The 14,805-nt window shown below is 43.4% G+C and overlaps 1 pseudogene; it reads right to left on the bottom strand.

Moving 5' to 3' along the window:
* LOC123169126 (wall-associated receptor kinase 5-like) overlaps positions 1-14,805 on the bottom strand; it is a 50,146-nt pseudogene that overhangs the window by 32,384 nt on the left and 2,957 nt on the right.

The raw sequence follows: 14,805 nt of genomic DNA, 5'->3' as shown, positions 1-14,805 counted from the left end.
CAAATGCGAAATCTGCTACGTTGGTACAAGCAATTCATAACATGGGCCGACAAAGAATATGTTTATGCGGATGTTACAGATGAGCATCACACCAAACGGTACTCTGTAGAAGTTCATATGAGTGAATTGTTCCAGCTGTTCAATCTGCGCGACCTCGACAAATCTATGCTGAGTTGCTACGTTCTGTAAGTGATTTATTTCTACCTCATCTCGTTCTTCATTGCCTGCACTATATATATATATATATATTGTCCTAACTATATTGTTGCGTACGCTATTATGCAGATTGAAGATTTGGAATGCAAAATAAGAAACATCCATGATGTTGGGTTCATTGACCCACATATCGTTAATGGACATGTGTTACAACATCACCCCGAAGACGTGGAGAAAGACTTGTACAAGTTTCTTAGAAAGCATCAACTCAAAAGTCATATTCTATTTCCTTACCATTTTGGGTGAGTGTTTCTCTCTTGTGCCCATTCTCTTTTGTTTACTCCATGCATGGTATGTCTAATCGATGAGTTATGCATGACTGTGCATGTAACGTGTCCGCAGGTTCCACTGGATTCTGCTAAATATTGAACTTCACACCTCCAGAGTTCTAATCATGGACTCTATGGATTCGGATCCAAAGCGTTGGGCCGACATGAGAAAAATGCTGCAAAAGTAATTATTTTCAATCATTTGAGCTCTATATCGATCGGTCTCTTTCGTTCATTTCCTAATATCAAGTAACTAATAACTCCCTTGTTCATTTAATTTTCTTTGCCCTGTAGGGTTTGGAGACGGTTCTCAGAAGAAATTGTCGGTGAATTCAAACATAAGCTAGATTTCAGAAGGTTAGTGAATGTGGATAAGCAGCCACCGGGGACCAATCTATGTGGATACTATGTTTGTGAGAACATCCGGAGACACACCTCTGAGCGGAAGGCATCGGATAGCGTGCGGAACGCGACGGATAACTTGCGGAGGAGGCTTAGTCCAGAAGCTCGCTTCCGACCAATTCAAGAAGAATTAGCAGGATTTTTCATGAGGGAAGTCATCAATCCTAAAGGAGAACACTATACCGAGGACGAAGAAATTTATATGCATACCCGAGATTGAAACTTGTTCGAAGTTGTATATGGTCATCCATCCTAATTGTGTATGGAAACTTGTTCGAAGTTGTATATGGTCACCCGAGATTGAATATATATTATATATTCCTCTTGAATTCTTCTTGTTTGAAATTTCATACTGAAACTTTATCAAAATTAAAATAAAACACAAAATAAAATATAAAAGAAATAAAACACTCCAAACTAAAAAGAAACCAGGTTTAGGAGGGCTAAAACCCTAAACCTGCGGTGGAGGCCTTTAGTCCCGGTTGGCCACGAGAACCGGGACTAAAGGTCCTCCGCCCCGACGGACCACGGGCGCCCACGTGGACGGGCCTTTAGTCCCGGTCAGCCACAAGAACCGGGACTAAAGCCTTTAGTCGCGGTCCGTAAGGGGCGCGACTAAAGGGGGGGGTCTTTAGTGGCGCATATTTAGTCCCGGTTGCACAGCCGGGACTAAAGGCTGTTGCGAACCGGGACTAAAGGGCTTTTTTCTACCAGTGATGTACCAACCAGTAGAACCTGACACCTTTACTGAGAAGCCTCTCGGTAAAGGTAATAACTTGTGGTGCCCCTGACAACTTTACCGAGAGTGGCTCTCGGCAAAGAAGGCCCTCGGCCTGTTCGCCTGGTCCCACATGTCAGGAGCTGACACGTGTCAGCCACCTACTGGGTGGCTTTGCCGAGAGTGGCTCTCGGCAAAGTTGGCCCTCGGCCTGCTCTCGTGGTCCCACATGTCTGGAGGTGACACATGTCAGCCTCCTACTGGGTGGCTTTGCCGAGAGTGGCTCTCGGCAAAGTTGGCCCTCGGCATGTTGCCTGGTCCCAGATGTCAGGAGCTGACACGTGTCAGCCTCCTAGTGGGTGGCTTTGCCGAGAGCGGCTCTCGACAAAGATGGCCCTCGGCATGTTCGCCTGGTCCCACATGTCAGGAGCTGACACGTGTCAGCCACCTACTGGGTGTCTTTGCCGAGAGTGGCTCTCGGCAAAGATGGCCCTCGGCATGTTCGCCTGGTCCCACATGTCAGGAACCGCCGGCACCGTCTGCTATCCGTTAGCTACTTTACTTTGCCGAGTGGTACTGTTTGGCTCTCGGCAAAGTCTTTGCCGAGTGCCCGTGTTCTGGCTCTCGGCAAAATCCTGTTTGCCGAAAAGGTGTATGCCGGGTGGCTTTCGTCGAGGGTGACACTCGGCAAAGGCTTTGCCGGCGGTTTTCGGCCCTTTGCCGAGTGTCCGTGGCACTCGGCGTAGCCCAGAATTCCATTAGTGTTCCTTCATATCCTTTATTGTAGATCACATATTCCTTTGCATTAAAGATGCTGGTAAGGACTAGCAACCAATCAACTTTGAATATGCTATTTGTAGACATCTATACTGACTTCTTCATTAAAAATTTATTTGCGCCGACAGAGTTTCTGCTTGAACTTCTAAAGCAATCACTGTTCTTCTCATGGGATTTGTTTTGCAAGGATTACTATAGTAATTTTGAACTCTTCACAAACTGAAGCAAAAAATTTATATATTGTTTTGTAGGAGTTTGGATTGTTCTGGGCACTTATTTTAGGAGCTTGGATTACTCTGAGCAATTATCGCATGATGAGTTGAGAGTACTCTGAACACTAGCTATAGTGTGCCACGACGACCGCTTGAACTATAGGAGGCTCACGGCGCAGGTCATCTTTCTCTCCTTTCTACTTCTCCAGCCGCCCTCGTTTTAGGTCTCGTGGTAGCTTTTATGTGCAAGAGGTTTGATCATGGGCATAAGCACAGAAGATTCACATTTCATTGCTGCTTGCGCATGAGCAATGAACCTAGAAGGATTTCTTTTCTATGGTGATTTGCTTCATTACTGTATGCATGAGCATCATTCCTAAATATATATAGCTCATCATTTTTGCCCTCTTTTTGGTTCATGAAGATGGCGATGTTCCTATTGAAACAAAAGTCTGGAATTGATAATTTCCTGGATTAGTAGTCATCAGGGTGTGCCTCATTTTGTGTTTGCTTGGTCTCCCTTTGCTATCCTGAAGATTTCCTGTCAGGTTTTTCTTCACTATGAGAAGTTACACACACATCCAAGAGGCATGATAGATGGATTCCTCATATTTCCTTTTGATCTGATATCTTTGTCTTCCTTTTTTTATACATTGTTCCTCACACAGCGTGAGTCTGGTTTCATGGAAGGAATTCTAGAGGTGCACTCCACAAGTATTGGTCCAGCAAGACTGGGCTTAGTGTGATTCAGAGGAGACTGGTTCGAGCTCATTCAGATGGTCAATACGTTCAGGTTGGCTTCACTATTTTTCCGCTCGCTTTAATGTTGCCTTTTATATTTATAATAAATTTAGAATATAGTTATGTGTTTACTCTTTAGTATACTACTATTTTCAAAGTGATGACCAGTGATGTGAATCTTGACAGATACTCTATTTATTTGGTGATCTACTTTAGCTAAGATTATTGGATTTTTGGTCAGATATAATTTCAACAAGCGAATCTGTAACTGTTTGTGTTTGCAGCAGATACTTATATTTTTATATTGGCTGTAATGATGCCCCTTTGTGATCATGTCAGATACATTCCTTCAATTTATTTGAACTTGGCAAGACAAGTTATTTTAATTATCTTAAAGTTGCCTCCGAGATGATTATTCAATGCAAGTTGGAATAAGTCATGAACCATCAAGCACTATGAACTGATTTGGCTTCTGTACGTCCATGTATTTTCAGACAATTAGTGAGGATATATTATATATGACAAGTATCATCAGCTGAATTAAGCCACTTCACTGGAGATTCGCGTGGAGTACATGTTACAATATCTTCACTTTAGGAAATTCTTTGGTCAGGAATTCTTTTTCACAACAAGAGATGAAAATGCTCGTATTGTACCTTCGCTTTTGTGCCGCGCGAGTTGCTTTTGAACCACTGTCGTTTATGTCGTCGGTCATGTAAACTATAAGGACATTAATATCTGCGACTCCTCAGGCTGATCCATGCTATGATTGTGTTGCATTTTCACTGTTCTCTTTTTTCAGTCAAGACCATGCAATAACATTGTGAACTACACCCAACAACGTGGCGGGGGCGCCTCTGACTTGGCACCGCCCTATCTCTCAGCCGGCGCCACAGGGTGGTGCCCCAACCACTATAACATAAAAGGCTCACCACAACATTACTAAAGAATATATTATATTTTAATTAGAAAGTATAATTACTTTACTGAACCAGTGACCGATCAATGTTGAATTAGCTTTGAATATTTTGTTGTAGTTCATTGGATCATTTGTCTGAATCTTTATACCAACCACGACTGTTTCAGTATAAATAGGGGAGTGGAAAGGACGCCTCCCATCTGGCACCGCCCCAATTTACTCTCAAGCGGCGCCACCGGGTGGCGCCCCAACCGCTAGTTATCTATCCGGTACATCTCTGAGGCAAGGTTGTTAATTTCCCTTTTTAGATTTCTGCTATTCCATTAGGTTTGTGTTGTGATTGCAATTTAGTTTTGCTATAAATACTAAGTGCTTCATATATATCACATATCTGTATCGTACATCTAGATGAATTGGCAAGACAACAGTGGTTTTTTAGGTTCGACATCTTCTTCCCATTGTAACAACTGCCCCTTTTGTTGTGTTGCATTATATGAATATTATGTTTCCAAATGTCTGTACTCCATATGTATTATACATGTGCTTCTTCTCTATGTAGAGTTTGCGTCATTCTTCTTTAACCAATCTTACAATTTTTATAGTTTGATTGCATTAAATTAATGTTTTCAAATATGCATGCTTCTTGTGTATTGTACTTACTCCAGATAGCTTGTGGCAATAGTCCACAATCAGCTTGACAGTTATTTCTTGGTTTATGAAATAGTTCATCACATTCATGTTTATGATTATATTAACAACAACATGTGTTTATATTAGATAATTAATGGATTGTATGTTCTTAAATATTCGCTGAACACAATTTTCCAGCACCAATCATGCTACCAATCATAAAAATCCATGCTTTGAGTGTGTTTTATGCATGTTGAGATAAAAATGAAGCTATACTCTTCCTAGCAGCCATGTTTCCTACTTTTATTTCATGCATATGTTTCTATCGTACTGTTTTTTTTGCTACAACCACTGTAAGCGTATGCTTCTTTTCTTGATCGTTGTTCCCATTGTACTATTCACCTATCCATGGCACACTTGGATCATACCCATGACCAGCTAGTAAATAGTGTTGTTGTAATAATCTTTAAAAAATGAGTTCTAATATTGCACTTATAAAGGATTAATTTGCTTCGACGCTTGATCATTATTGTTCTGCTTCCACGTGATTTCTCTGCGAAGCAAATGTTTCCATCATATAAAAATTGTTTCCAGAGCTATAAATAGTATAGCATCGATCAAATGCTTATGTTGAGCATTGAATTTCTACCGCACCACATAGTAAATTATTATATGCAAGAGATGTCGCATTAAAATGTGTCTACAACACGATATACTTCAATTGGCCAAAGTAATGTTTCCATGGCACACGAGCTCTGTCTCATTAAAATATGTCTCCCGTAAAACATAATTATTGTATCATATTTAGTTGTATTGTATGCTTCCATCCGGTAAAAAAGGATGTATGCATGGCAAAGCCATGTTGCCATGGATAATGATGTAAATTATCTCCAGTAAATATAGATATTGAAACATTGGAAGCAATTCTTGGAAGAAGTTCGTAACAAAAAAATTCAATGAAAACTAACTACCGTCAAGCCCATCCCTGAAAAAAGGAACTATCACCGGGCTCATGTACATGTAGCAACTAGAGTATAATCCACGCATGAATGCGGGAATTGATTGATGAAACTTGGGTTGATAACATAAGAACCAAAATAAAAAATACATATGACTTGCTACATTTGACTATGTATAGTTCTTACAATATTTTTTGAATATAAGTAGATAATTGAATGGAAAATATTTTTCATGCCTGGTTGAATATGATGGTGGGTCTTTTTCATGCATGATTTCATGTTGAGGTGGGCCTTCCCCTATTCATAAATGTAGGACGCGGTGACATGCACTTATATTTTTATTTATAGGCATGTTGAGATAAATAAGTTAGTAAGGATGAATCTCTTGGGTATATAAGATTAACCATGTAGCAGTCAATTAATGCTACAATCCAGCAAACCACCCCTGCGAGCTTACTAACAGATCGGGCGAATGACGTGTGTTTGATTGGATGGCCTCCGATACTTCCTCTCTGTTCCAAAATATTTAGAGTTCTACGTTTGTCCTAAGTCAAACTCCCTTAAGTTTGACCAAGTTTATAGAAAAAATATTAATGTCTAGAAAATCAAATATAAATATATATATATAGTATAAAAATATACTCCCTCTGTAAACTAATATAAGAGTGTTTAGATCACGTGTTTACATCACTAAAATAGTGATCTGAACACTCTTATATTAGTTTACGGAGGGAGTACTTTACAAGGAATCTAGTTAAGCAAATTTGGTGTTGTAGATGTTGGTATAGTTTTTATAGACATGGTCAAATGTAGAAAAGTTTCACTCAGGACAAACTTAAACCTTTAAAATTTTGATATTTTGGGATGGAGGGAGTAAAGCAAAGAATCAGCAGTCCGATGCCTAATGGTCTCCTTAAAGTTAGGACACGGGTCTTAGCAGGCTTTGCAGCAGGCTTGGTGGTGGTAGGTTGGAGTTGGACGCAGCCATTTGGTAGGGTATGGTTGCCAACGGTTCCTTGCGGGCAACGACACTCGAAGGATCCCTGTGTGTTGGTACATTCTCTGTAGCACTCGATGTCTTTTGCAGGGAGGTGGCACTCGTCTATATCTACAAATGGCCAGCCAACAGTACTGGATTAGGAGAAGAACCCGAAATCGATTCTCGCCATAATGGAAAATGCATATCTGCCAAATTAAATGAAGTTGGGGAGGATTGCTGAGAAACAAGTAGAGCATATTAACCTTGGCATCCATCGGCGATATAAGGATTGCCTTCCTAACCATTTTGGCAGTAGCAAAGACGCCCTCTGCCTGTCGAACTGCAGGCGCTTTTCTTGCTCTTGCAGACCTTGAGGGCTTCTTTCCTGGTGCAACCCAAGGACGTACTGTCCTCGTTTGACGGGGGGCGCTCTTCGTCAACGACCGCCCAGTCCAGAAGAATGGGAACTGACATTGCATCTTTTGACGGAGGATCTGCCATTAAACCATCATAGACCAATTTCTGGTCGAACCACGCTTTCTCCGCGACGAACACGCGCGAACGCGGTCCTGGCTCGTCCACGCTATGGTTCGGACGGAGCCATTTGATCTGCACGGAGCCCGGTAGATTCTGACGGGTTTGGGCGATGGCCGCCTGTCAGCAAACCATGCCGTCACAGTACTTGCGACCGGTCGAATTTAGTAGTGTTTCAAATGTGCTAGTTGCGGCAAGAAGAGCGTACATCGCAACGACGTCGTTCGGGCAGAATGAAGCACAACCGCTTATGATGGCGTTTGTATTCTTCTCGTGCAGTGTCGCGTAGACGTTGCAGCCCACCACGACGAGTTCATTACCGAACGACAGACTGTAGGGCCCGTCGTCGTCGCTGAGTACGCCGCTAAACATGCCGTTGCCGGTGGCGTCGACTTTTATGTCGCCGTTGTGTATGACACGCACCGTCGAGTTGTAGATGGAGATCTCCGCTAATTGGAGCGTTCCGTCGCCGAGAAGCAGCCGTGGTGTGCCCTGGCCGCTCGCACTAGTAGAAAAGAGGGCTTTGGTTTAGGCCGGGTCAGCCCATTAGTCCCGGTTCAGTCCAGAACCGGGACCAATGGGGCACTAGTCCCGGTTCGTGAGGCCAGGGGCCTGCCGGGCCTCGTGGGGGCATTGGTCCCGGTTCGTCTGGCCCCTTTGGTCCCTGTTGGTGGGACGAACCGGGACCAATGGGCCTCGCTCCTGGCCCACCACCATTGGTCCCGGTTGGTGGCTTGAACCGGGACCACAGGCTGCCCTTTAGTCCTGGTTCATGCCACGAATCGGGACCAATGAGGTGCCTATATATACCCCTCGCCCGCGAGCAGAGCACTCCAGTGTTCTGTTTTTCTCTGGCCGGCGAGGGGAAGGCTTTGTGGTGCTCTAGATCACCTCCTATGGACATGAGGTGTTTGATAAAATGCCCGAGCCACACTAGTTAAGCTTTCTCCTCTCGAAGTTCGACCTCAAAACTCCATTTTCCTCGAGATTTGTCTAGGTTTAGCGGCCCGTCACGTCCCATTCCCGTCTTCACCGCCGTCGATCGCCCGCGCCGATCTCGTCGCCGGCACCACCGTGGTGAGCCTCTTGTTCTTATCTTCTTTCTGAAATAAAAAAAATTCTTACTTAGATAGATGCTTGTCTAATTTTCTTACTATTTTATTGCTTGTTATTATATAGTGCGATGGTTTTGGTATCCGCCCCCGTCGGCCCTCGTCCTGTCTATGATTCGGATGTGGTATATATTATCTTTATAACTATTGGTTCATTTATTGTTTATGAAAATTATGTCGACCAACGTGACATAGATTTTATTTATCTAGGAGGTATGTGAACCGGAAATTCCAACCGACCCTATTGTCGAGAGGTTAAATTTAGTTGAAGAAGAAAACAATTTCTTGAAGGAAAAAATAAAAAAAAAATTGGGTTTTGTGTTCATCTAGTCGACGAGATTGTCATTCTGGGGCCCGTATTTCTACACAATATATTCCCCTTTAAGAGGTTCATGGGAGTCCTAAAGAAATATGTCTGTAACCGCGCTAGGCCAGAAGGAAGCATCTCCATGGGCCATCAAACAAAGGATGTCATTGGGTTTTGTGTTGACTTCATTCCTTGCCTTAAGAAGATAGGTCTCCCTAAATCGCGGTATGAGGGGAGACTGACTGGAAAAGGCACGCTAGGAGCGGACTCAATAATATGCAGGGACGGGCATTCTTGGTCTCAAGCACACTACACAGTTCTACAGAACTCTACCTTGGTGACCCCGTATGTCGATGAACACAAGAACAGTCTGCGCTCCAAACACCCGGAGCAGCGCGACGACTGGATTACATGTGAACACATCAGGACTTTCAGCAGTTGGTTGAAAACACGTCTCAGAGGTGACAACACTGTTTGTGATGAGCTGTACTCATTGTCCAGGGGACCATCTTTGACTGTATTGACTTACAAAGGATACGAGATAAATGGGAATACATTTTACACGATCGCCCAAGATCAAAAGAGCACCAACCAAAACAGCGATGTCCGCTTTGATGCAGCAACCGAGAGGGGAAAGGACACATTATGGTTACATAGTGGACATATGGGAACTTGACTATGGACATGATTTTAAGGTCCCTTTGTTTAAGTGCAAATGGGTCAATCTGTCAGGAGGCGGGGTATAGGTAGACCCACAGTACGGAATGACAACAGTGGATCTGAAAAATCTTGGGTACACTGACGAACCGTTCGTCCTAGCCAATGATGTGGCACAGGTTATCTATGTGAAGGGCATGTCTACCAAACCGAGAAAAAGAAAAGATAAGGAAGCGAATACATCATACGATGAGTCAAAGCGCCACATAGTTCTTTCAGGAAAAATGGACATCGTGGGAGTGGAGGGCAAGACAGACATGTCTGAAGATTATGAAAAGTTTCATGAAATTCCTCCCTTCAAAGTCAAGGCTGACCAAAGCGTCCTGATATACGATGAAGATTATCCATGGTTACGGCGCAATAAGCAAATGACACAAGCGAAGAAAAAGTAAAGACTTTCTCCCGCAACTATTATGATGACACCATGCCAACTTTGTAACAGACGAGTATAATACCATTGTCCGTTTTGTACACGAAGTGCATCCAGTTTTTGCCGTAACCCTCTCAACTTTCTTGCACATGCTATGTGGATGAAATGATGATACCATGCCAACTTTCAACCTTTTCAGAGTTCATTTGAAATGCTTTTCAATTTCAGGGTCTTATAGCTCAAAATAATCAATAAATGCATGAAAAATAAGAAATGAAGTCAGAAAGGGTTGAAAATTGATGATGTGGCTTTGAATGGTGCATTTTAAACACACAAAAAGTCAGGAGTTCAAATAAGTTTTAAAAAATGAAATCCCTTTGTAACAGACGAGTTTCCGTATGAAATCCTGATACTTCGAAAGGGATTGTCTGTTTTGTACACGAAGTGCATCCAGTTTTTGCCGTAACCCTCTCAATTTTTTTGCACATGCTATGTGGATGAAATGATGATACCATGCCAACTTTCAACCTTTTCAGAGTTCATTTGAAATGCTTTTCAATTTCAGGGTCTTATAGCTCAAAAAAATCAATAAATGCATGAAAAATAAGAAATGAAGTCAGAAAGGGTTGAAAATTTATGATGTGGCTTTGAATGGTGCATTTTGAACACACAAAAAGTCAGAAGTTCAAATAAGTTTTAAAAAATAAAATCCCTTTGTAACAGACGAGTTTTCGTATGAAATCCTGATACTTCGAAAGAGATTGTCCGTTTTATACACGAAGTGCATCCAGTTTTTGCCGTAACCCTCTCAACTTTCTTGCACATGCTATGTGGATGAAATAATGATACCATGCCAACTTTCAACCTTTTAAGAGTTCATTTGAAATGCTTTTCAATTTTAGGGTCTTATAGCTCAAAATAATCAGTAAATGCATGAAAAATGGTGCATGAAAAATAATGAATTAAATAAATAAGTAATTAGAAACAAAATAATATAAAATTTAATAAAATATATAAGTACAAACAAAATAAAATAAACTTTAATAACATAAATAAAATTTATGAAACTAAAATTATCAAAGTATTTTCTGTTCAAAACATTATAAGCAACCTCTAGTATTATTGAAACTAAAATTATATAAAATTGATGCAACTAAAATTATCGAAGTATTTTCTGCTCAAAATCATTGAAAGCAAAAAGAATATTCATAAAGAACTTTTTTTGTTAGAAACTTTAATAGCAAAAAGAATTATCATAAAGTAAAATAAATAACTAATTAGAAACAAAATAAAATAAAATAAATAAGTTTTTTGTTGTAAGTAGAAACAAAAAAAGATAAATAAAGCAAAAAAGAAAACAAAAAAACAGGCAAAAAATAAAAAATATGCCACCTACTAGGCCACCATGGCCTGAATACGACTAGAAACCCATCGATGGGCCAGGATTCAGGCCCGCAGAAGGCCCAGTAGGCCCATCAGGCATAGCAGTGACAATTAGGCCCGTAAGCCTGCAATGGAGAGGAGCTCGAGAGGGGAGCGGCAGTGGGGCTTATAAACCACTGCGCGCCCCTCTCAACTAGCGAGGTGGGACTAAACTTTCGACGCGGGCGCAGCAGCACAAGGCCTTTGGTCCCGGTTGGTGGCACCAACCGGGACTAAAGGGGTGCATTGGTACCGGTTGGTGGCACTAACCGGTACCAATGCCCCCTTTAGTCCCGGTTGGTGCCTCCAACCGGGACCAAAGGCCACCGCTTCCCGCCCTTTGGGCTGCTGAAAAGATACCTTTGGTCCCGGTTGGTGGCACCAACCGGGACTAAAAAGGGGCATTGCTCTCGATTGCTGCCATGAACCGGTACCAATGCTCTCCGTATATAAGCAGGACTTGTAAATTTTTCAGTTTCAACGAACATTTGCCCCCCGACGATGCCGAACTCATTGATGCCACCAGGCTGCCCGTGCTCGTCGTCGCCGCCCCGCGCCCTTGCTGCCCGTGCTCGCCGACGCCGCCACGCTACCCGTGCTCACCGTCGCCGCCCCGCCACCGGCTCCTCGTCACTGCCCACTCCTCGTCGCCATTGCCCCGCGCCGTTGCCCTGCCCCGACGCGCCGCCCCGGCCCGTGTCCCTGCCCCGACGCGCCGCCCCGGCCCGCGCGCCCCAGACCCGACGCGCCGCCCCGGTCCGAGCCCCTGCCCCGACGCCGCCCCACGCCCCCGGCCTGCCCCGACCACACGCCGCTGCCACGTTCGGTCCGGCCGCCGGCCTTCCTCTCTGTTTTTTCATATATATGATTTTTTTTTCAGATTATGTGCATAGGTGTGATTATATGTATGTGTGTATATATGATTATATGTCCTGTTTTTTCAGATTTTTTGTTCATATATATGATGATTTGTTTTTTGCATTTTTATAAAAATGTATATATGTATGTATGTTCTCTGTGCATATAAAAGTTAAATGTTTAGTACATTTGGATACATTTTAGGTTAGTTTTATCTATATATGTACTCTGATTTAGTACATTTTAGGTTAGTTTCATTTTTAGAAAAGTTTTATATATTTAAGAAAAGAAGGAAGAGAAGGAAGAAGGAAGAAGAAGAAAAAGTTTTATATATGCAAAGGTTACATTTTTAGAAAAGTATTATATATCTTTTTTTTTTGACTGGGAAGTATTATATATCTAGCTAGGAAGATAATGAAGAAGAAGAAGAAAAAGAAGGAGAGGAAAAAGGAAAATAAGAAGAAGAAAAAAGAAGAAAAAAAAAGAGGAGAAGAAGAAAGGAATAGAGGAGAAGAAGAGAAAATAGAACTTTTTTTTCTTCAATCTTCTCCTTTATTAATATCTTCTTCTCCTCTTTTTATTTCTTCTTCGTCTTCTTATTTTTTATCGGATATGTCGTTGTCGATATACCCCGTGTCCCGATAACTTCAACACGAGGGGGGGGGTCGACCTACCCCCTCCCCGATAACATTATTTTCCCATGTATGTATGTCGTCGTTGTCGATATAACCCCCTCCTCGATAACTTCGACCGTGATAACTTATACCACGGGAGCACCCCCCGGCCCTCTCGCTCGACCAAAACTCTCGAGGACACCCAAACCCTAGAAAAAAACGATGTCGGTCTCCTACCCCCTCCCGCCGCGCCCCTACCCTTGAAGCGTTGCCGAGGCCACCCCAAACCCGGAATAGGCTAGGTCTACGTTTGCACTAATATATCCACCTGCTGTCATATTTGTGTAATAATTGCCATGTTGTAATATTTGCAGAAACAATGGAGCACGGGCGAGACGAGGAAGCAGAAGAGGTGTTGGGGGACATAATGTTAGCCGGAGGTGATGTCTTGTCGTATCTTAACGACAATGATGGTCTGGAAGAACAGGGTGAAGAAGCAGGCTACGGTGATCGAAGAGTGGAGGAGGAAAGACATGATTATGATGGCTCCGGTGACCCAATGCTGGTGCAAGAAGGAGCCCGTGGTGACGGCTCCGGTGACCGAACAGAGTCCAGCCAGGTAAATATATTAGTTAAGCCTGTGCTCACTAGCTAATTGATGCATTCATTGTTTTGATATGTACATATATTAATTAACTCTCGTCTTTCTTCTTTTTTCTAACCCTCCGGATCGAGCACAACTTCGGTAAAGAGACGAGGCCCGAAGAGAAAGTTGCGCTCCGATGAAAGGTTTGAGATCACAGCAATCGCGCGCGACGGCCAACCGATTGAACCCATCCGGACAAAGGAAGCATTTGTTGCTCAGTGCGGGGTTCTTGTTAGGGACAAGATCCCGATCAGCATCCACCAATGGTATAAGCCTAAGAAGGAAAACCCTGAGGTGTCTTATGTCAATGATATGCAGAAAGATGATCTTTGGACTGAGCTGAAGGCAAATTTCACCCTACCGCCAGAGGAGGATCCGGAGAAGCCAGTTAAAGAGCAATTAATCAAGTCTCATGCTCTTAAGAAGATGGCAGACCTATTCAGGAGGTGGAAGAATGAGCTGAAAACGTTTGTCGACAAAGAAGAGACACCAGAATTAAACGGCAAATATGAGAAGATCAGAGATCACTGGCCCGCATTTCTGGCCCACAAGACATCGGAAAAGAGTAAGAAGTTGTCAGTGACAAACAAGAAAAATGCTGCGAAGAAGAAGCTTCACCATCGCACGGGGTCAGGTGGCTACCTCAAAGCCCGGCCTAAGTGGGCCAAGGCTGAGAATGATCTGCTTGATAAAGGGATCGAACCAGAGATAATGAACTGGCCAGACCATTGCCAGACTTGGTTCTTCGGGGCTGCCGGAACCTTGGACCCTGTATCAGGGAAGTGCGTTTGGACGGACGAGATTTTGAGAATACCAGTCAAGAGGATTCAGCACTATATCGATGCAGCGCAGCAAGGGAGGTTCGTTCCAGACAGAGAGAACGACGAGCTCACAATGGCCCTCGGGAATACTGAGCACCCTGGACGGACACGAGGCACGCCAGGCTCCGTTCCGTGAAAGGCTGGTTTTCCGGACGCAGGCGGTTACAAATGCCAGGAGAGGAGGAAAAAAGTGGAGCAGACCCAAATTCAGAAGCTGCACGAAAGGGTTCAAGCGCTAGAGGAACGAGACGTAGCTCGCAGCAAGCGACCTGCCGAAACTACCCCCGAAGCTACCCCACCATCTCAGCGGAGAAGCAGTGTGGCTTCCACCGAGCTGCTTCAGCCGAAGCATGTCTTGACGGCTCCTGCTAGCTACCCCGTGGATGCTATCACGGAGTCTCAACATTGCCACCTTATGACGCAATGGCAGAACTTCAAAGTCAAGGCGGCTGTAGGCTCTGTTCGACCTCCTGAACCCGGCGCAACTTTTCACTGTCGTCCGATTCGAGAAGGATATGCTAGGGTGACGGTGGACGAAATAACGGAGGGATTTGAGGACCTCCATCTTGACCACCCTACCAG

The sequence above is a fragment of the Triticum aestivum genome, chromosome 7D (genome assembly GCF_018294505.1).
Source record: "Triticum aestivum cultivar Chinese Spring chromosome 7D, IWGSC CS RefSeq v2.1, whole genome shotgun sequence".
NCBI lineage: Eukaryota > Viridiplantae > Streptophyta > Magnoliopsida > Poales > Poaceae > Triticum > Triticum aestivum.
The sequence above is the reverse complement of the archived record's forward strand: the minus strand, read 5'-3'. Positions and strand labels throughout refer to the sequence as shown.